The 22497-nt window shown below is 42.4% G+C and overlaps 1 protein-coding gene and 1 pseudogene across 2 annotated transcripts in view; one reads left to right on the top strand and one right to left on the bottom strand.

Moving 5' to 3' along the window:
* Positions 1-22497, bottom strand: part of TULP4 (TUB like protein 4) — a 300603-nt gene that overhangs the window by 175012 nt on the left and 103094 nt on the right. The gene's annotated exons all lie outside the window — the stretch shown is intronic.
* Positions 8859-22497, top strand: part of LOC142046524 (uncharacterized) — a 58415-nt pseudogene continuing 44776 nt past the window's right edge.

The raw sequence follows: 22497 nt of genomic DNA, 5'->3' as shown, positions 1-22497 counted from the left end.
GCTCTCAAAAAGCCCTGTCTGATTTCAAGAAGCATCACTGCAACAGTGCTGGCATACAACCAGGCTATGAGAGAGACAGCTGCAGTCCCTCATCACCTGCAAGATTCTGAGTGAAAGAACAGAACAATTGCGAGGCAGAGCTCCTCTGTTAGGAAGCCTGAAGGAATGTTCTTTGTGATGGCATCAAGTGACCAGACAAGAAGGACAAATCCCAACACACATTTAACAAATACTGAGAGGGCAGCAAGGCCCTGTCAATCCATAAGAAGTTTTCTGGAAAACAGCATGTAGGTGTTAAAAATAATTCTTCAGACTTATGACATTATGAATTCAGCATTCCATTTGGAGTTGTTTGAGAAGATACAGGGTGCATCTCTCCTTTAACATTCGTTTAAAAAAAAACAAAAAAACTCTACTGTAGCTAGCACGTACAGTGTTTGAGGGGGTACCTAATGACATTTTGATTAAAAACAGAGCAATATAAAATTAACATGGCACACTTTAAATGTATTAAAAACTGGCTAAATGATAGGTCTTAAAAAATGCAACTGTAAACTGAGAATAACCATCAAGTTGGTGTGTTTCCCGATGGGTCCCAAAGGGATTAGTTGTTAGCCCTGAACTATTTAACATTTTTGTTAATGACCTGGAAGAAAATATAACATCATCACTGATAAAATTTGCAGATGACACGAAAATTGGGGGAGTGATAAACAATGAACAGGACAGGTCACTGATTCAGAGCAATTTGGATTGCTTGGTAAACTGGTCACAAGCAAAGGACATACGTTTTAAAAATGCTAAATGTGAATATATACATCTAGGAACAAACAACATAGGTCATACATACAGGATGGAGGACTCCATCCTGGAAGCAGTGACTTTAAATAAAGATTTGGGCGTCATGATGGACAATCAGATGAACATGAGCTCCCATTGTGATGCTGTGGCCAAAAGAACTAATGTGATCCTGGGATCCATAAACAGGGGATTTTGAGTAACAAAGAGGTTATTTTACCTCTGTATTTGGCACTAAAGTGACCACTGCAGGAATACTGTGTCCAGTTCTGGTGCCCACAATTCACAAAGGATGTTGATAAATTGGAGAGAATTGAGAGAAGAACCACGAGAACGATTAAAGGATTAGAAAACATGCCTTGTAATGATATACTCAAGGATCTCAATCTATTTAGTTTAACAAAGAGAAGGTTACAGATGTCTTGATTACAATCTGTATCTACATGGAGAACAAATATTAATGGGTTCTTCAATCTAACAGAGACAAGTATAACAAGAGCCAATGGCTGGATGTTGAAGCAAGGCAAATTCAGAATAAAAATTAGGCATACATTTTTGACAGTGAAGGTAAATAACCACTGGAACAATTTACCAAGAGTCATGGTGGATTTTCCATCACTAACAATTTTTAAATCAAGAATGGAAGTTTTTCTAAAAAGATCTGCTCTAGGAATTATTTTGAGGAAGTTCTAATGGCCTGTGTTACACAGGCCATTAGACCTGATGATCACACTGATCCCTTCTGGCCTTGGAATCTATTAATCCACGAACACAACCTGCATGGTTTGGTTGATATTTTAAAATACCACTTTTCTGTATTTAACAATTATCTGCCATTTGGGCTGATTTAAATCAAAGTGATTTAAGTTAGCAAGCAAGAACTTTTGTACTTTCTAGTTATCTTTCTAAGTAAAAGTTGATGCTATTGGCTAGTAACTGTTAAAACACTACAATTTGCAAATAAATATTTCCTTTAAACTACATTTGGTATTTCTTTTTGCTAACCAGGAGGATACTTAAATGCATACAGCTACAGTGTAACTATAGTTTAAACACACACTTATTCAGATTCTTAATTTTTACATTTTTTATAATGTTAGAAAATGGTGAATGTTGCATTTCTCACTCTAACAGATCATGATTAATTTTTTCCTTGTGATTTGAGTCAGGTTCCATTTGGAGGGAAATTGGAATTCAATTAAAAACCTGCAAAAACAGCATTTTAATTTTTGTATTAGTTAAATAAAATTACCTTAAATATGGTGGATATGCAAGAAAAAAGTTAATCAAAACCTGTTTTGCATTTAAAACTAACTGATTTATTGAACAAAGGAAGTATTATAAATAGTGAATTGAACTAATTGTTTCTGGTCACCGTGTCCTTCAAGATTTTAGAACTAGTAGATCTCATCGTCTCACACTTTGTCTGTGTTCATAGACTGAAAAAGGAAACAGCTTTCCTGCTTTTCTCAATTCCCAGTCAGTTTCTTAACTCATTGAACTGAACCAGCTGAATAAACCAAAATGAATTTAATAGTCTCTATGCACCTGCAGAAGACCGTACTCCAGTCAAAAGCTAGTTTAATGTTTCAACAAACACTAGTTCTAGGTGCTCAGCCAGGGACTTTCACCAGTTTGACTTTCTTTGACACTTTGGCAGCAAACATATACTACTTAATATTATTTCTTTGAATGTAATTTAAATAATTTTACTAGATGAGTAAGTTTAGGTCTTACCATAGGTTGTCATAATTTCAAATTTAATTTTAAATAGGTTTATTTTTAAAAAACAAAAATGTATTTAGTTTAAATAAAAACCTGATTTAAAACCACAAACAATCTGTTTTGATTTATTTTGAACAATTTTTTTCCCACTCTGTTATCTACACTGCAGCCCTAGTGAACCACCACATCAACCAAAGTGCTAAGTGTAAAGAATTACAAATCCATGTGTAATACAGGCAAGTCAGATCTCACTCACTGGGTGTGAGACTCTCTCATTAGTATGCCATATCACTCTCACAACATTCCTAAGCTTATCTCACCCATTTTAAGTAAATATATAAAGATTTAAAATATTTCTCAGACACTGCAAGAGACAACAATTCATCCAGGGCCTCAGGCGTGGGGCTCAGAGCTTGGAAATTGGTGTACTGTGGTAACCATGGAGACTATAGACCCTCGTTCTATGCACATGCATGTGTAGCAGAGATGGGGTGTGTGTGCGTGTGCGTGTGTATACTTGACAGTTAAAAAAATATGAGTTCACTCAAAAAACAAGGAAGACTTGATCAAACATTTGCGAGTTCTGCAAAATACAGTTCAAATTTAAACCACACTGGACAACTTTATATCCTCATGGATCTCCAACCATTTAGGTTTTTGTTCCAACACGCAAATAACTGTATTTATTAAAATCCACTGGTTTGTATTGTATATAGAATTCTCACATGCCCTAGACTAAGGTTTAGGGTTGCCAACCCTCCCAGATTGGCTGGGAGTTTACTGGAATCAGCACCAATCTCCCAGTGCCTATTAAACGCAATCCAGGAGATTTTAATAGGCGGCTAAAAGTCCAGTTAGCGGCACAGCAGGACTAAGGTAGGCTCCCTACCTGTCCTGGCTCCACGTGGCTCCCGAAAGCAATCAGCACCCCCCTGTGGCTGCTAGGTGCAGGGGCCACCAGGACGTCTCTGCATGCTGCCCCCACCCCAAGCGCCAACTCCGCAGCTTTCATTGGCCGGGAACCATGGCCAATGAGAGCTGCAGGGGCGATGCCTGCCAGCGGGGCAGTGCACATAGCCATCCGGCTGCCCAAGCCTAGGAGTCGGACATGCTGGTCACTTCTGGGAGCTGCCTGAGGTAACCGCCACCCGGTCACAGCCCACATCCCTCGCCCCCTCCCACACCCCAACCTACTGCCCCAGCCCTGAGCCCCCTCCTGCACTCAAACTCCCTCCCAGAGACTAGACCCTGCACGCCCTCCTGCACCCCACATGAAAAGGGAACTCAACAGTGTCCAGTCAGATGTACTGACTGGACACCAGAAGTCATTAACCCACAGAGGGAGTCCAGGGGTGGGGGGGAGGAGGGAAAGGAAGGTGGAGATGATCAAGTGAATGATGGGGGAAGCATGGTAGAGGTGCGAGTGACGGGGCAAGCCCTTGGGTGGGAAGAGGCAGAGAAGGGGGTAGAGCCTCAAGGGACGAGGTGGAGCAGGGGGTGGGGGTTAGAGGGAAGAGGCAGGGTAGGGGGCAGGGCCTCAGGGGTCCAGTTACCACCAATTAGAAAAGTGGCAACCCTACCCTAGACTTTAGCATGAATTAGGACATTTAAGTCTTTCATATGCAATACTAAGCAGTGAACATTTTAAACCAAATTATTAAGTACTCGTTGGATTAAAAACCTGGACTATTGGATATTGACAAGGACCAAAGATGAGAATCCCTGTCTTAAGCAGTGAGCTGACACTCCATCTGGAAAATCTCTCACTCTTACAGACAGCCAACCCTTGGCATCTCTGATGATAATAATACTGGACACACCCATGGCACCTTCATAGGACAAAATTGCAAAACACTTTGCAGCCATCATTAATTAAGTATCACAACAATCCTGTGAAGTAAGCAACTATCATTATACCCCAGTTCACAGAAATTAGGGCATAGACCAGTCAGGAGATTTGCCCAAGGTCACAAAAAAGTAAGTCAGAGATAGACCCAGGATTACAGCCATGTCCACCTGACTCCAGTCATGTCTTCTGTAGCAACACCATGTTTCTTCACTAAGATTTCTATTATAGGGCCCTGCTCCTGCACACAGAAGTCAACTGGGATTTTACTACTGACTTCAACAGGAGCAGGTTCAAGCCAATGGTGAGCAAATCCTTACCACAGACTAGCAGATAAGGCCCCTAACCTGCACGTTGTTTTGTGGAGGCAGACTCATACGCATTTCAATGGGATGTGCGTACCTAACTCCCTTAGGTTGTTTCCAGTTTCTGGCCTAAGTCACTACTTGGACAAGAATCAGACCTGTTGGGGGAAAGTTAACTGCTACATCCTATGCTGTTCACACCACAAAGCACCTTTTATCTCCGTCCACCTCATAAGAATAAAGGACACTTCTACAGAATTTCAGAATATAAATGATGAGAAGTCTGAATATGCATTTGAAATATTCTAAGAGGCTTGTTGCCTCAGGGTTCTGCTGTTTCAAGCTTCCCCTTACCAACTCACATTGGCAAAATAGCCCAGCTTCCCAGAGCTCAGGTCACAAGAATGCATAAGGCATCCTTCTGGAAGAGCTAAAAGACAGACTGCATTGCCTCTGATATATAAAGTGCTCCCAAATCGCAAATTCAGACACTATGTCTAGAACTGGAAAACTGCTCCACTATCACCATTTGAGGTAACAAGGGACATACATCTACAATAGCAGAGAAAAGAGCAAGGAAGAAAAGCGGTATGGAGCAAAACCCTTTTAATAATAATGATGGAATGCAGTCATTCAGGAGATGAGGGATCACTTTTCATTGAATGGAACAAACAGATTAACTTAAATTTATCCTGGTTAAAAAAACAAAAAAAAGAGAAACCTGCTAGTTCCAGCCATCTCTCTTCCTTTCACACTGCAAAATAAATTGACACGAGCTTCAAAGAAATTTTGAGGAGAGCACAATTTTTTACCCAATGCCTTCTTCATTCAGTTCTGTATACTTTTTCCGTCTGTGCTCTCTGCACCTGCCCTCTGTCTGCTGCAGTACTGTCAACTCTCCAGCTCCTGGAGTCAAATGGGTGTGTGACGTTGTAAGCCTTCATTCTTAAAGAAAAAATAAATTTCTAGCCCTCATGGCTGTGGAGAAAGCTTCAAAATAGGACCCCAGTGCACCCTAAAGGCTCAAAAAGCAGAAGGTAAATAAAAAGAATACTAAATCTATTATTTTTACATAATCACACGATTTTTTGCGAGACTGACTCATGATATTTGAACACTTGGGACTGGCACTACTGCCACTGTCAGTCTCTTTCTCCCAATTTTGTGCTCCCCTTATCCTTGCAGCCAGTGACAGATTAATGCACAGGCCCACAGGACTCATGCCCAAGGGCCCTGGCCAATTTGGGGGCCCCAGGAGCACCGGAACCTGTGTAGAATGGGGAGGACCACCAGCACCAGAACTCTGGCCCTGCCCCTGCTCCTCCTCTTCCCCTAAAGCCCCACCCCCTGGCCACACCAGAAGCTGGAGGCAGGGGGCACCACCCAGGCAGGTGGAGGGTCCAGGGCTTCCCATAGCAGCCCAGGCTCCCTGGGGGGTTCTTAGGGATATGGACAGGGGAGAGAAGAGAAGATGAGGGCAGAGAGCTGACCACTTTATCAGCTCTCCCACCATGAAGCACAGCCCCTGATGCCGTCACTCCGCACCTGCCTGAGGCAACAGAGGCGACATGGGGTGGCATGCAAGGTCATGTGTCCCCCAGATTTCTTGGGACACTTCTGGTGGGGTCGCCCAGCAGCAAGGAGGCAGAGTTCCCCCTGACAGCAGCACTCTCCCTGTGCTCCTGCAGCCCAGGGGACGGAGGACACAGCAGGGGGGTGGTTGGTTGCCAGCTGAGCTCTTGCCCCACCACATGGGGCTGCTTCACCTTCTCTGCTGCTGGAGTCCCAGTACTGCTGCCTGCTTTGCAGACCAGCTGCTGAGGTGAGTATGAGGCTACAAGTGGGACTCCAGCAGCATCAAAGGCGAAGCATAATCCATGTGCCAGGGGAGGAGCTCAGTCAGCAGCTAGTGCCTAGCACAATGGGGTTCTGCTCCATGACTGAGGCTCCCAGGTGCTATGATAATACTGTCAGCAGCCCTGCTGCTTCCTCTTTCCCTGGGTTGCATTGACACTCTGAGCACTGCTTCCCAGGGGAGAGCTGCTCCTCGCTGCTGGGCATCTGTTTGCAGCTATTTAACCACGTGATAGGATGAGCACATGGGGTTTTCTATTGAAGACCCTGCAGAAACCCAATTTCACATCTGCAAGGCACAGTGGAATTACCACTAACAGTTTCCAGAAAGAATGCTGAAAAAAAAAGATGTAGTGTTACTGATGTCTTTTTGTTTTCACCTAGGTATTTTATTCTGTTGCTGAGAAGTCATCGACATATTTCATTCCCCCCTCTCAACGACATCTGTGAGGGTGCTTACATGTCTTTTCCTAATCAAAATGATACACTGTATTGTTCATACTGCTGTTTGGCTTTCTAGGCTGGTAAACAAATAAGAACAATATGGAGACAGAACAGCAGCCCTCCTAAATTAGGAAACCGGTGAGCAAATTGAACTCACTTCTGGCCAAAGGGCAGAGTTCTGTTCTTCAAAGCCTGTCCCCTTTGGTTTGAAAATGGTACTCATATAATGAGATGCTGGAAAAAATATTTTAAAATACACTGCACAGATGTCTCAGGTTGAGGGCTGTGTCTGGCTTTAACAGTATGTAGGTAGAGAATTTTCCAATACTGAAGGGCAAATCCTATTGACTAACAAAGCCCCAACTAGCAGCAGAATCAATGCAGTGGGAAGGACAGAGAGCTCAGGAAAAAGAAGTTGCCTGGACGGGAACATGCCCAGCACTCAGTTCCTCCTCTACCTACTCCCAGAACTCACAGCAGCTCCCCTTGGAACTGTGGAAAGCCTCAAGCCAGTGGGGCAGGGAAGGAAGCGGGGTGGGAAAGGAGCCAGGGATGCCATTTGTGGGTGAGCTGGCTGTTCATGGTCTCATCCTGTGGGCCATGGAGCTGGGTGGGGAAAGACCAGTCCCTGCTGCTGGCAGCAGTGCTGAAATGAGCACCTAGCAACGTAGTCTGGCAAGGAGCTGAGGCACAGGGCGAGGACTGGAAGAGGGGGAGCCTGTGCCACCACCACCCCTGGAGCTAAGCTGCATGGTCTGTGTTTCTGCCAACTACCAGCTGTGACAGAAACTCCCTCCTGGAAACCCCAGGGGGCAGGGGGAGAGCAGGGCTGTCTGTAGGACAGAGGGGGAAGGCCCTAAAATCCCTTCCCCTAAGAAAGCGTCAAACCACCAGAGAGGGGTAAAGAGCCGGTTAGGGGAGGCAGGGTCTCCTGGGAAGGGGTGGTGTAGGAGCTCAGTGGAGGAAAGACAGGCTCTCCTGCTTTCCTGGGTTTTTAAACTTTGTGTGGATTTTAGCTCCCAAATGTTTGAAAGTCAATAGAAGTACAAAAGCAACGCTGTGTGCCTGTGTCACTTTAACAATATCTTACCCTGTATTGCACTGAGATGGGTAAGACAACTAAAAAAAGAAGTGTAAGTTTGCCCCAAGACAAACATGTAGTGCTCAGCAGGTTGTGTAGCTAGCTCAGAACAAAGAAAATGTAGAGAGAATGCTGAATTCATAGCATGACACTCCACAGCAACATTGAAGGCTAGGGTGAAGGGCCAGGTAAAGCCGTAATGGTTTTCCCCTGTGGATGGGTGTCATGTTTAACATTAAACTGCAAGATCCTTGGGGCAGGGACATATAGCTTTATGTTCTCTGCAAAGTGTTTAATACAGTTTAGGGCTTTGCGCCAATAAAAATGACAAACAATATAATAATGCTGGGCCAGTTGAGAAGTTTGACCTATACAGAAGTTTTAAGGCCTCTGCTTGATTTTTCCAAGGATCCCTTTGGACAATCCAATAGTTTTAAAACTGTATTTGATGCTTTCTTGTCTGCTTACTGCCTTAGACAACTGGGTCTGGCCATGTATCAACATTGCCCAAAGTGGTTCATATTGGCAAAGGTCTCAGTATGAGTCAGTGAACCAGTGCTGACCTTAGATTTATGGATCACTAGGTAGAATTCTAGCTAGATTCATAGGCCAAAGGGGGAAAAAAAACACAATTTCATACACAAGACTGCTGCTCATCTGACAGAATGTGTGCTAGGCTGTCAGGCCAGAAGTCTCACCTGTCATCTAGACAGCCACTCTGGAACTTCAGAGTGAAGATTCAGAAACAGCTCTCAACCTGGTGCACAGCTAATTGTTAACATGCTGCAAATGCCCTGCAGGCAACATGAAGTAATAGTTTTAAAAAATACACACACAAGCTATGAAAATAGTCTCTGCTGTTTCTATCTACACTGAAGAATCATGGCCTCATTTAGTGATTACCAGCATTTATCTATACATTTATTTTCCTCTTTCATTCAATGTATATCAAGAGTCCTACTAGACAGATACTGAGGCCTAGTCTACACTACGAGTTTAGTTCGAATTTAGCAGCGCTAAATCGAATTAACCCTGCACCCATCCACACAACGAAGTCATTTATTTCAACATAAAGGGCTCTTGAAATCGATTTCTGCACTCTTCCTCGATGAGAGGAGTAGTGCTGAAATTGACATTGCCGCTTCAAATTAGAGTTAGTGTGGACATAGTTTGATGGTATTGGCCTCCAGGAGCTATCCCACAGTGAACCATTGTGGCCGCTCTGGATAGCGACCTGAACTCGGATGCACTGACCAGGTAGACAGGAAAAGCCCTGCGAACTTTTGAATTTCATTTCCTGTTTGCCCAGCCTGGAGAGCTGATCAGCACAGGTAACCACGCAGTCCGAGAATCGAAAAAGAGCTCCAGTATGGACCGTACGGGAGGTACTGGATCTGATTGCTATATGGGGAAAGGATTCCGTGCTAGCAGAACTACGTTCCGAAAGACGAAATGCCAAAACATTTGAAAAAGTCTCCAAGGGCATGATGGAGAGAGGCCACAATGGGAACTCACTACAATGCCGCGTGAAAGTTAAGAAGCTCAGACAAACGTACCAGAAAACCAAAGAAGCAAATGGACGGTCCGGTGCAGAGCTGCAGACATGCCGCTTCTACGCTAAGCTGCATGCAATACTAGGGGGGGCCGCCACCCCTACCTCACCCCCAACCATGGATTCCGAGCAGGGGGTACTCTCAGCCATGCCTGAGGATTTTGTGGGCGGGGAAGACGAGGACGACAATGACGAGCTTGCGGAGAGCACACAGCACACCTTTCTCCCGAACAGCCAGGATCTTTTTCTCAGCCTGACTGAAGTAGCCTCCCAACCTTCCCAAGGAAGTATCCCGTACCATGAAGCCACAGAAGGGATCTCTAGTGAGTGTACCTTTGTAAATATAAAACATGCTTTAAAATCAAACTTTTTTAATGATCAATTTGCCCTGAGGACTTGGGATGCATTTGTGGCCAGTACAGCTACTGGAAAAGTCTGTTAACGTGTCTGGGGATGGAGCGGAAATCCATTCTTTTTCTAACATTGTTCTGTCTTAGCCTTTGGGTAAGGTGAATTTAAAAAAATAATACATTTTAATAATAAAGAAGTGATCATTAATTCTTTCCTTTCATACAAATTAAACCTATTTACAGTGAATCAATCAATGATTTCTTTGGTGCTTTCCCAGTTTTGATTCATTCATCCCTAGAAATCTGCCTTTCAAAGTGAACACTGTCCAATATGCAACTGGTTTAAAAAAAAAAAAAAAACAACACATCACAATGAGTTGTAAGAGAATGAAGGAATGTGTTGAGAAGCCAGGGCTAGCCTTAAGAAGAATCAGCACAAAATAAATCCTTGATGGGAACTTTGCAGAAGGACTTTAGGTCAGGCATCTTAGTGTACAAGCAGGAGTGTGTCTGACAATAACACACTGTATGTGTGCGCTTACTAACATCTATATAGTTGTAAAATCATTCAGTCTAAGAGTGACTGCTTTTTTATGATTAAATCACACAGCCATATTATAGAATTAAATGAACTCCACAAAGCATGAATTATACTGGAAGCCAATTAGAAGAGCGAACCCTTCATGCGGACAATTCAATCAGGTTACCAACAATAAATAAGACTTACTAAGAGGGACAAATTTATAGCTTTCCATCTCCAGATAGAAGCACTCTGAGGAAGGTGAATGGGATGACGACTTTTCACATGCTAATTATACACGTTTGTATTTCATACGCGATCACACTAGACCTCCATTAAAAACCACACTTGTAAGTTCACCTCCTCTTCCATCTAATCAGTCAAGGCTTCTAAAAACCAATTTTTTCCCAAGATTAAGGATTATGCAGAGATATTCACTATGCATGCTGAACTACCACAATTTTTAGGCAAGTGTCATTAGCGTTACATACAGAACCCTGATCCACACATGAATACATGTTTGTACTTTCACTTCAGACAGGTGAAGAGAGGAGAGAAATCCATCTTTTGCCTATGAAGGAACATTATTATTGTGTCCCTAAGTCTTATGCAGTCACACTTTGCAACATGACATATAGCAGGTAAATCTGATATGTAGATTGGTTTGGGATTATAGCTACAGATGCAGGATTCAGTACTTCCCTGATTTATACCCCATTCAAACTCACTGACTGCAGTGGGATTTCAGAGGATTTAAATCAATCAGAGTGGAATTTGGCCTTCAATTTTGACTAATCTGAATATCTTCTGGACAGGAAGGTCCACCGGAAAGCCGGCTAAACGTGCAATAATGAAATTGGCTCTCTGTACTCTTCTAGAGTGGCCTGGGGTTTGCCTATATCCTTACTTGTCTGGGCATGAAGGGTGTAGACTGAATTAATTAGAGAGCATTAAAGTTCTTGTGTTTCATAAGGAACAGACTGCACTCCTTTCATTAGGGGCCTGGTCACTTTTCTAACAAAGGCAATGTACCATTATCCCCTTGTGTCGTATGTTGTAGTTCATTTTATCCATTTAACAAGAGCTGCTGTTTTAAGTTATAGCCACAAGGCCAGGTGATTTCCATCAACAATAAAATGAGATGCTACATATAAAGCCGATTAATCTCATTTCATGAAAAAAGTCTGTCCAGGGCTGCCCTGGAAGTGGACATGGGCAAAACAAGATGAAAATAACCCTGGTGACAGCTTTCAGGGCAGTGAATTGGAAAACAGATTTAAGTATGACAAGATTACTATACACTCTTTCTGCAGCCTCAGTGCTCTTTCAACAGTTTATGTAAATACATTCTGCATATAAAATTGCAACATTACTGCGCATGCACACTCTTTATCGTGCACACACTTTATATAAGCCTAGTATAACAATGACATCCTTTCATATGCAATCATTTTAACTGCCTACATTTCTATCCAGTGTTATTGTAGCCATGTTGGTCCCAGGATATTAGAGAGACAAGGTGGGCGAGGTGATATCTTTCACTGGACCAACTTCGGCTGTGAGACTAGATTTCGAGCTTACAACAGAGCTGACCTGAAGAAAAGCTCTGTGTAAGCTCAAAAGCTTGTCTCTCTCACCAACAGAAGTTGGTCCAATAAAAGAGCCAACAAAAGATATTACCTCACCCACCTTGCGTCTCTACATGTCTATGCCGTATTTTGCAACACAAGGAGTCATATTCTGCCCTTAGTTACACCCATGCAACTGATTGATTCCAATGGGGTTATACAGCTGTGGCAGAGTGCAGAATGTAAGCCATCTTCTCCAATATATATCATTCACATTTTTCTTGTCATGAAGTAAGAAAGGGATGTCAATTGTGCCTTTGATTGTTGCACAGCTATGGTTGAACCTTTTGTTTAGTTAATCAAATCAAAATTGATAAGGAACCAAAACGATGCTATGGGGGTTTGTCTACACTGCAGCTGAGTGCAAGCCTCCCAGCCTGAGTAGACAGACTTGGGTAGCAGAGCTTGAGGTAGCATGCTAAAAATAGCAATGTGGATACTCTAGCTCAGGCTGCAAATTGGCCTCTCAAGATCACACAGCCCGCTAGGCTTGAGCACTGGAGCTGCAACCTGAGCCTCAACATCCACACTGCTATTTTTAGCTCGCTAGTTTGAGCCTTGCTAGCTCAAGTCCATCTACTGAGGCTGAGAGGTTCACTCCCTGCTGTGATGTTCACATACCCTGTGAAGGCAAGTGTTTATACAGGCCCCAGTTCAGCAATACACTTAAGCATGTGCTTAATCCCACTGACTTGAATGTGGGTTAAGCATGTGCTCAAATGCCTTCCTGAATCGGGGCCATAAAACCTTGTTCTTCATTTCTCCTCCTATTTAACCTACAGTATCTTATGGGACCAGTTCTATTACCTGTACTCATGTGCCTACTGATCTGAGTAAGAGTGGCAGAATAAAGCCCTGTATTCATTCCAATTTGGTTTTTCAGATATATAAAGGAGATCTGCAAAAGAAAACAAATCTATTGTGTTTATGGTACCTCCTCCCCCATCCTCCATCCCTTTATACTATACAAGGTGACCTGATTTTTGAGTGGTTGGGGTCCGTTTTGTTTTTATAAACGTTTTCTTTTCCCACTTATTTTTACATCAGAAATACCAGGTCTGATCTACCCTATGCTAGCTCAAGGGCTGTCAAAATACTGGAGAACTAGAGCCATCCTGAGAGACTGAAACCTGAAGATTTGAGAAGGGAAGAGCTTTTTAATCACACTGTTTAAAAACATTTCATTTTTTTGTTTTTGTTGACATCTGTTTAACTCAAACACCTGATAACAGCTGAGAGAAAAGTCTTCCTTTGTTAAAGTTTCAGACACCGTCAGCCCTTCCGTGGAAGGCTGCAAAAGATCCCATTACAGTTCTCTAGTCATCCAGCAAAGCCAGGGAAGAAAAGACTTCATATTACTTATACACCTTTACCCCACTATAACGTGATCCGATTTAACACAGGTTCGCTTATAACGCAATAGCAGCAGGGCTCCGGCGGTGCTTTAAAGGGTCCAGGGCTCCAGCTGCTGCAGGGAGCCCAGGGCCCTTTAAATCACCGCTGCAGCCCTGCCACCGCTACCCTGATAGAATGGCGTTTCACCTATAATGCTGTAGGGATTTTTGGCTCCCCATGACCATATTATATCAGGGTAGAGGTGTATTATTAACCAAAATGACTTCTCAGAGGCAGGAGGTGCCCTTTCAAAGGGGCAAATTTAAACACACATCTAAACAGACAAACAAAAAAGAAGAGTGCTTTTTCCATAGGACCTTTAAGAGCAAGTTTTAAACTTAATCATAAAAGAATCCAAAACTCATCTAAAAATCCCACTCAAATCTCATGCAGAAAATATGGATTTTTCAGCATCCTAATATGAGATAAAACTCCCCCTCCTACACTCACACCTTCAGTTGTCAATCTTCTGCACTCATGATTCCACTGATGCTTGCCCATACCTTGCCTCCGACGACTTAGCATTATATTGCACTGAAGTATATCACCCTCCAAACTCATCAAGTGAGTCAGTCCACCTTTTAAAGTGACCTTTCCTCCAAATTTTTAGCCTGTTTATGCCAATGACATATCCCTTGTTCAATTCTTTTTTTGTTTGTTTTTTAATATTTTTCTTGCTTCCTTTAGTGCCTACATACCATGATGATGGATGTAATATAGATTAAATTCTGCAGACAAAAATCAGTGGGAAAGAAGGAAATGCATTCATTCACTGGTCTGACAACAATGGGTTCAATACTGGCTGTTCAACAAGGCAAATGTAAAGAGCAGAATGTTAGTGGGCTCAATACAGAAACAAACAGATAGTCCGTGGCCGTGTTATACAGGAGCTCAGACTAGATGATTTATTGGTCCCTTCTGGCCTTAAAGTGTATAATCCCTGCCTCAGGAGCAGCCCAGGAGCATGAAGGGAGTAAATTGTACCAGGTATGGACCCAGCACAGCCTATGTTCCCCAGCTCACCAGCACAACTAAACCAGCCAGCAGGCTGGGAGGCACAGCCAGGGCTTCACTTCACACCGCTCTTCACTCTGTTTGGCCTTCTCCCTCCCACCTGCTCTGCAGTCTGCTTTCTCTCTCTGCACTGCTACCTATGGCTCAGGTGCAGAGATGTAAGGAAGCACAAAACTTGTGTTTCCAGTGTCAGAACAGAATAAATATAGTTTTGCATTTTCTGTTGCTCGGGGGGGAAGGGGGGGGGGGGACAGTTTCTGTGAGAGCAATTCCAGCTGTTGAAGATTTGCTAGACCAATGAGCTGCTCAGTTCCTACTGTCCTTGGGCAGCTGTCCACCTACCTAATGAATCAATATTTTTATTCAATTTACCTTTTATTACACATAAAATTGACCTCATTTTTTCTAATTTGAACCACATCCTTGTTGCCTCCCTAGTTAGCCTAGGGTTCCCCATTGCCCCTTGTGTCTGTACACAACAGTTGTTTAGATTTTATGGCAATTGTGCTGGAGATCTAAAATGCAAGATGATCTATGGCATTACCTATGGTCTGTCAGCATTTTTAACCTGCCCTCACAATGAAATTAGCCACCCTTTCAGCAGCAGTTTGCAGCTATCCAGTCGCTTTTCAGTCACTTTCTATTTTAAAACAAAACAAAAACACACACTATAAAACTACTCCACTTAGTTTTTAGAAGGGAGTTGAGACTGTGCCAAAACACCTAAAACTATGAAATGTGGAAGAATGGAACCTACTGAGGAGTCACTCCCGATTTGTAAATTGATAAGTGCATTAGAAATTATATTCTCTTCCTTGATTGACTCCCAATACTCTACATCACTGCACTGCCTTTATGTACCAAGGACCCTGAGCCCACAAACACTTAACATATGTGCTTGACGTCATGAGACTATTAAAGGCTTAAAGGTAAGCACGTGCTTAAGTGTTTGCAGGTTCGGGGCAGAAATCAGAGGGTACAAAGGCAACAATTATATGTGTTTGTCATGACCTATTTTTGGCATACACATAAGCAAACGAAGAAGATTCTATATCCCTATGAAAATATTTTATAAAACACACAAACACATACAAATATTGTAGGCATCACACACAAAACATGTTATGGTAAAGGTAGTAAAGAAATAATGTAATAACTTGAAGTGTGTTTAGCCTAGTTTTTAACTCACAACTGGATTTTTTAAGTTTACTAAATTTTGGGTCTTAACTTTAGGGACAGAGAAATATAAAATATTTTAATTTTACTTCTTCTCCTTCCCCCACTTCCTGGCTGCAGCCTCATTATGTAGGGGCTTCCTATTGCCAGGAAGCAAGAGCACACATAGAACTAATTGGAACATCTGTAACATGAACAAATACATAATGAAGACAGCAATATAACAGACTGACTAAAAAATACAATGAAATACATAGATTGGCACTCCTCCTTCTGAGATAGGCAGGCCTTTTTTCAGATGGCTCTTCCCTATCTTGCACCAAGTACCATAGAACAATACCCAACTGAAAAAGAAAATGTCCCCCATCTACAGAGCTGTAACTAAAGCACAAGTTCTGGAAATTGATTATTGCAACCACACCATGAAGAGTTCTAAAAGTTCTACTGGCTGAAAAACAAAGAAGCCATTTTGTTTTTAAGGGGATTTATACTTAAAAATCGCTGACGACAGGCAGCATTAAACTAATATGTAACACTTGAAAAAATAAGAAATGTCAAATCTCTGTAAGTGGTTATCTTGCTATTTGCATAATTACTATTTTTCTAGTATGCAGTATTACAGAGCAACCTGTACAAAAAATACCATAAACCAACTTTCCCCCTTTAACATCTCCACTCAAAGCATCAACCAAGTTTTCTTAATTACCTTATTTGCAGATTTGGTGAATTACATTTGCCTGCTTACTAAGATAGTGGTATTAAACCTTGCTCAGTAATAAGTGCTGTAAAGTGCACAGATTTAATATCAGTTAAGTCTGAGAACAGAACTCAGTCTCATCCTTGCTCACAAACAAGTACATCTCCAGGGGCTGGCAACTGCTGCTTCTCCTCCTCCTCCACCTGGAGCATACTCCCAGCCCCCAAAACACATCCATGCTCAGAACTGTTAGCATGTAGAGACAAGCATGGCACTGGAGCCCAATCAGCGCAAAGTGAACATTCAGAGATTTTAGCCACAAGCCTCTACAAACTATGGATCCATGTGCAAATGGGTGTTTTCAAAGGCCACAAATTCAGCCAATTCTGGGAGAATTTTCATGGGACTCAACATTTTTCTGTTAGCAATTCTCTCTCTCTCTCACACACACACACCCACCCACCCACCCCCTCGGGAAAAGTATGATTTAATTTGAATAAAAATATTTCTTTTGATTAACAACATTTTCATTACTTCAGCTAATGCTTCTGCACAGCTAAATGACAAGGTTCAATACCTGAAATGTAGGTACTTACAGTTAATCCAATAGATACCCCTTTGCCAGCATTTGAAAGTCCCTACATGATTTAAAGCTATACAGGGCCATTAGTCTAGACAACAGCAGATGCTGCACTTCATTAGTCTCCAAAGCACCTGTTTTTTCAAACAAGCAGATATTTCAGATAATCCCCTAACTATGTAAATCATGATTTGGCTACATAGCCCTGACCCATATCTGTCTGGACCAATTCCAAGAATGATTTTCTGTCCTTTACTCTTCCATATTTACAGCTTTTTGAGATCAAAATCAGGAAGATAGGTGGTAAATTTCCAAAGAAATAAGAAGTACTATAATCCTGCAGCTTCATTATGAACATTCTCTTGATCTTTCACACTCTTTCTATTTCTGTAGATTACCTCTGTTCTGTCAAATAAGCAAAACCATCTGAAGGTCTTCCCAGGTGCTTGCTTAAATGAATCTATCCATTGGGCACCTGACATTTTAGCTAAACTGGAGATTATTCAAGTATATTTATAAAGGTAAGACATGGAACTGGTGGTGAAACCAGACAAATCAAATTTGAATTGTAAACCTATCTGCTCAGATATTGTAGTTGGATTGTTAGAAAAGCATTAGTCACCAGGAAACAAAGTGCTTTCTAATATGTTTAGTCACAGTGGGCGCTCAATCCAGTAGTGCAGGGGTGGCCAACCTGAACCTGAGAAGGAGCCAGAATTTACCAATGTACATTGCCAAAAAGCCACAGTCATACGTCAGCAGCCCCCCATCAGCATAGGGACAGAGCCAGGGGTTAAGCAGTGAGCACACACACACACACACACCCCGGACCCTTGAAGAGTTGGTGCCTGTAGCTCCAGCCCCAGAGTCAGTGCATATACAAGGAGCCACATATTAACTTCTGAAGAGCCGCATGTGACTTCAGAGGCACAGGCTGGCCACCCCTGCAGTAGTGGATATTATAAAATGTCAAGTATCAGAGGGGTAACCGTGTTAGTCTGGATCTGTAAAGGCAGCAAAGAGTGCTGTGGCACCTTATAGACTAACAGATGTATTGGAGCATGAGCTTTCGTGGGTGAACACCCATCCAACAAAGTGGGTATTCATCCACAAAAGCTCATGCTCCAATACGTCTGTTAGTCTATAAGGTGCCACAGGACTCTTTGTTGCTATTATAAAATGTGTATCTAGAAACGCACACAACTTATTGCAAAAAGGAACCCTGTATACACCTGCATTCATACATTCAGTTATTGATACTCCCACACGCATAATATTCATTATGGAAGCCAACAGCTGTTAGTTAAGGGCGGGTTCCGTTCTGCATGTGAATTCAACCGCTTTGTTATATGTGAAGAACGCCGCATATCCTACCAAAATTACAGCACTTAGTCTGAGCAAAGTATGATTTTTTTTTTTTTTTTTAAAAAGAACTCACAGGTAAATCTGTTAATTAGTTTATGAGTTAAAGTTAAATGTAAAATGTGTCCTTTAAGATTACAGCATGCTGTGTCACCCCATTTATTTGTTCCAAATGATCTTAATGAAGCCTCTTCAAACATCCCATAAAGTTAAAACTCACTGAAATCTCATGCATTAGCTACATTTACAAATAAATTATATTTTATTTTATTTTTTAGGATTATCAGTCATTTCTCCCCTTCCCCATTATTCTTCATAATAGAAAGTTGTTTCTTCAGCGGAGACTGATAAATAAATGTTCTGTTACAGAGATTTCCATGAAGAACTCCCCTATTTCAAAAAGTCTACCATCTCCTACTCTTAATGAACATAAGAACAGCCGTATTGAGTCAGATCAAAAGTCCATCTACCCCAGTATCCTGTCTTCCAACAGTGACCAATGCTCCAGAGGGAATGAACAGAACAGATAATCATCAAGTGATCCATTCCCTGTCGTCCATTCCCAGCTTCTGGCAAACAGAGGCTAGGGGCACCATCCCTGCCCAACCTGGCTAATAGCCATTGATGGACCTATCCTCCATGAATTCATCTAGTTCTTTTTAAAACCCTGCTATAGTCTTGGCCTTCACAACATCCTCTGGCCAAGAGTTCCACAGGTTGACTGTGCACTGTGTGAAGAAATACTTCCTTTTGTTTATTTTAAACCTGCAACCTATTCATTTCATTGGGTGACCCCTAGTTCTTGTGTTATGGAAACTGTATCCAGAGTCTACTCTTAGGGAAGATGGGGCACCCTCCTCTTTTACAATGGCCAGTATCTTCTCTATCCTTAGGGGCTAACTTCCCTGAAAAAAATGTACATTTTAAAAAATATACAGCTAGTACACCCAGAAGATCTTAATTTTGTCCTGTAGTGACACCACAAGGGAAAAGAAACAGGAAAATATAATCTATTAGGTTTTTTAAAACCAGTTTTGTGATGCTGAATGGAATACGGGTGACCATTTATAATATTATCAATGCCAATATTACAAAATTGCAATGAATCTTATAAAAGATTGGTATGTAAGGCATCAGTGGAAAAGTTATGATTTACTAAATATGATAAGCTTGTTTATATGTATCATCTTTGTATTATGAGTTATAAATGTGTGGTATATTGACATCTCAAACTTATGCTGTGCATCAGAGTGACACCCCCAGGCCGATTGGCATAAGCATCATCAAGACTGCTTGATGGCCCATCAAGGGAAATCAGCTGTACAATGAACCCATTGAGACAAGCCGGGGCTACACCTATTAGTCAGCAAGACATGTAGGAGCATGCCTATGGACAGGAGACTCCAAGCATCTTTCCATGTCCATGTGCCGTGAGTTTGTGTTTGGGACAAAGGATTTACAAGGCACATGGCAAAGGATATAAAAAGACAGCTGCATTATTTCCATTTTGTCTTCAATCCTGCTTCTCACATCCAGAGTAATTTATCTACAAACAGAAGCTTTGGACAAAGGACTGATAGACCCATCCAAGCTTTAGATGTAGTCCAGAGGAACTTTACAAGCCATCAAACTCACCAATGCTGCTAAAAACTCTGGACTCTGAAGTCATATGCATGTATCTATCTGATTGCTTTGAGCATTTAACGCAGGGTTTCTCAAACAAGGGTCACCGCTACTGTAGGGAAAGACCCCGGCGTGCCGGGCCAGTGTGTTTACCTGCCCCCTCCGCAGGTCCGGCTGATCGCAGCTCCCACTGGCCGCGGATCGCTGCTCCAGGCAAATGGGAGCTGTTGGTAGCGGCATGCGCTGAGGGACTTACTTGCCGCCACTTTCAGCCACTTCCATTGGCCCAGAGCAGTGATCCATGGCCAATGGGAGCCGCAACCGGCCGGACCTGCAGATGGGGCAGGTAAACACACTGGCCCGGCCCGCCAGGTGCTTTCCCTACTCAAGTAGTGACCCCTGTTTGAAAATCCCTGATTTAACAATTCTCTTCTCATTCTTTTTTTACAATAAACCTTTGGTTTTGGATACTAAAGGATTAGCTGGCAGTATGGTACTTTGGGTAAGATCCAAACTAGTACTGATTTGGTAAGGTGGCTGGCCCTTTGGTGATCAGAAGAACATTTTGTATAGTGAACAGAATTTTAAGTAACTTCTCACTTTACCGGACCTATTTGCTGACAGGGAGACAGAGACTGGAAAATGCAGTAAAAGGGGATGTGTGATTTCTTTTTTTCAGCTTCTTGACAACCAGTGTGGGGATCAGAGACATAGTTTGTGATTAGCTGGTGAATCTAATTACAGTGCTAACCATCGGTTTTGGTTCTCCTTTTTCAGCCTGCCCTGACCTTAGCATTTTCAGCGTGGGCTACCCAAATTTAATCTAATCTGGGACCACAAACACTATTATCCAGGAATTATTATATTATCCAGGCTATTATTATATCTTTTTATTACATGAGAACACTACAAAGTTCAGGTTAGTCCAAGTGCCTCAACTGTGAATTTCCATACCTTTTAACATGTTTTTAAATATAACCTTAATTCTGAACTTCCTGGGTTATGCTGTTTTTGGGGATATTTATACATTTGAGGTAACTTTAACCTAAAGTACTGATATGTATCTCTCAACATTAAATCCATCATACTGAGGCTTTTATCTAGGAATATTAAACTGAAGTTGACAAATGAATACTAAATTAATTTTTTGTCCACGTGAGTGCATTCCACTCCTGACTCACAGCATGACAGCATTTTCCCCAACACTGCCTTCGGCACTTTGCTAAGTCTTATGCAAAGCAACAGTCTCAGGAGCACTCTTGCTCTTCCTGCAGTTTAGAAGAATCGAATGGAGATTGCTTACTATTTCTATTATTACGTGTATTATGGTAATTGCCGGAGGACACCCTGAGACTGAGGCCCCATTGTGTTTAGCTCTGTACAAAGATATACAGTCTCTAAGAGCATGTATTCACTGAACAGTTAACCTGGGCTCTTACCTGGGTTTTAGCCCAATGCCCGCAAACCACACCTGCACACACCCACCCCACCACTCAAAACCCACACAGAAGAGTCTCTGACCAAGTTTGGAGGTGTTCTAGGACTGGGCTAGCAAACTCTCTGGTGGCGATGAGGGGCACAGAAGAACCAGGGGTCTGATTTAACTCAGGCTGGAACCCACCATCCTTGGAGCAAAGACACAGGAAAACAATCACTCAGGTGCTGACACCCTCCAGCGCCCTTCCCACAACTCTCCTTGAAAGTCAGACAAATTCTGCCACAATTAACACAATTGACAGGGAAAGAAACCTGGAGTATCTCAGTACAAATAAGCATGGAATATGTCCCCAGACAAACAGGGGTGAGTGCAGGAACAGTGAGGACACAGTAACACAGGAAGGGCTTTGCTGTGGGGATGCTCATTCCAGGGCTAGGCCAGCCCAGGTGCACAGGTTAACTGAGCAGTGCAGACATACCATGAGAGTTTATGTTCCTAATTTACAAACCTGACACAGCACGGAAGTAAGGAGGTACAATTACCCTCATTTTAAAGAGGGGTAACTGAGGCACAACGAAATTAAATGACTTGCCCAAAGTCATACAGGAAGTCTATGGAAGAGCCAGGAACTGAAACCAGCTCTGAGTCTTGGTCCACTGCTTTACCTACAAGATCATTCTTCTTTTCTATGAGATTCTATGATAGGCACTAAATAATACATTCCACTGGGGTTCCTGACGGCTTGTGGGAGAAGTTACATGGTACTCTGGGGCCTGAAAGAGCTGGGAATGAAGTGCCTGAAAAGACACCAGGAACATAACTCTTTGTGGGAAGGGAAAGAGAAAGCTACTGACTTACTGCAAAGGTGTGAGAGAAAGTGTGGTGCTTTCCCTCTCACAGGGGTGAGAAAAATTAGTGTGAGGGGGAAAGATAAAATAAGGTGAAGCTTCTCCATTCTACCAAAGACACCTAAATCTACTAAAATGAGGCTGTTGAAGATACATCTCAGCTGACAGCTCCTCAGGCTTAGTCTGAACCCCATGAGAAGCCCGGCTGGTGTAGTTCTCAGGCAGCTAGTGTCCAAAGTGTTCATTGTTTAATATGAGACG

This window comes from Chelonoidis abingdonii, chromosome 3 (assembly GCF_003597395.2).
Source record: "Chelonoidis abingdonii isolate Lonesome George chromosome 3, CheloAbing_2.0, whole genome shotgun sequence".
Classification (NCBI taxonomy): Eukaryota; Metazoa; Chordata; order Testudines; family Testudinidae; genus Chelonoidis; species Chelonoidis abingdonii.
Note: the sequence above shows the minus strand (reverse complement) of the source record. Positions and strands in the feature narration are given on the sequence as shown.